This window comes from Acomys russatus, chromosome 2, assembly GCF_903995435.1.
Source record: "Acomys russatus chromosome 2, mAcoRus1.1, whole genome shotgun sequence".
Taxonomy (NCBI): Eukaryota; Metazoa; Chordata; class Mammalia; order Rodentia; family Muridae; genus Acomys; species Acomys russatus.
In genome coordinates, this window is record NC_067138.1 from 82,138,713 (window position 1) to 82,139,761 (window position 1,049).

Below are 1,049 nucleotides of genomic sequence, written 5' to 3' on the forward strand. Positions count from 1 at the left end.
GGAAGACATATACTGCCATGCCTGTTCTTAAGCTGGTTTCTAGGCATATTGCTTTGGGATGATTTTAGGTCTAGGCTTGGGTTTTTGGATTTGTCTGTGTTGGGAGGATGTTTTACTCTTTGTTTTCTCTTTCTTCACTGGATGTTCAGTGAGCTTTTTGGCTGTGGTTTGTCTGTTTTACTGGCCTGCTTTGTTGTTCAGTGAGGAATGTGTAATGGGATTTAAGGCTAGAGAAAGGATGGCCAGGGGAGATAGTCTGTTGCAGCTTTATGGAAGATTCTGAAAATTGGATCTGGAAGAAGGGGGATAGTGAAAAAAGTTCCTAGGCAACCTACCTGGTTCTGGAATGTGTGTTCTATAGTTGAACAAGAGCCTGAGTTAGGGCCTCAGACACAGAGACAAGGTAACAAAGTAAGAAGGTGGATGCTCTGAGGATCTAGTGAAGAACATGGAGGAAGGGAAGCTGCAGCTCACATTCTGTGATATTGCTAGGGGCAACACTAAGAATTGGGTGTAGGGTGCTCGCTTCGGCAGCACATATACTAAAATTGGAATGATACAGAGAAGATTAGCATGGCCCCTGCGCAAGGATGACACGCAAATTTGTGAAGTGTTCCATATTTTTCTCAAGTCCAAGTGGATTAAAGACCTCAACTTAAAACCAGAGGCATTAATTCAGTTAGAGGAAAAAGTGGGGAAGAGCCTGGGACACATAGGCACAAGAAACAACTTCCTGAACAGTACACCAACAGCCCAGGCCTTAATGTCAACAATTAATAAATGGGACCTCATGAGGCTAAGAAGCTTCTGTAAGGCAGGAGACATAGTCACGAGAACAAAGTGACAGCCTACAGAATGGGAAAAGATCTTCACCAACCCTTCATCTGACAAAGATTTAATATCCAAAATATATAAAGAACTCAAGAAATTAAACACCACAAAGCCAAACATCCCAATTGCGAAATGGGGCTTGGAACTTAACAGAGAATTCTCAACAGAGGAATATCAAATGGCCGAGAAACACTTAAAGAAATGCTCATCCTCGTTAG

The 1,049-nt window shown here is 42.4% G+C and overlaps 1 non-coding gene across 1 annotated transcript; it reads left to right on the forward strand.

The window, feature by feature from the left end:
* Positions 1-518: 518 nt before the first annotated feature.
* LOC127208084 (U6 spliceosomal RNA) lies at positions 519-625 on the forward strand. The gene has a single exon (XR_007833059.1). It is a non-coding gene; the product is annotated as a U6 spliceosomal RNA (small nuclear RNA).
* The last annotated feature ends 424 nt before the right edge of the window (positions 626-1,049 follow it).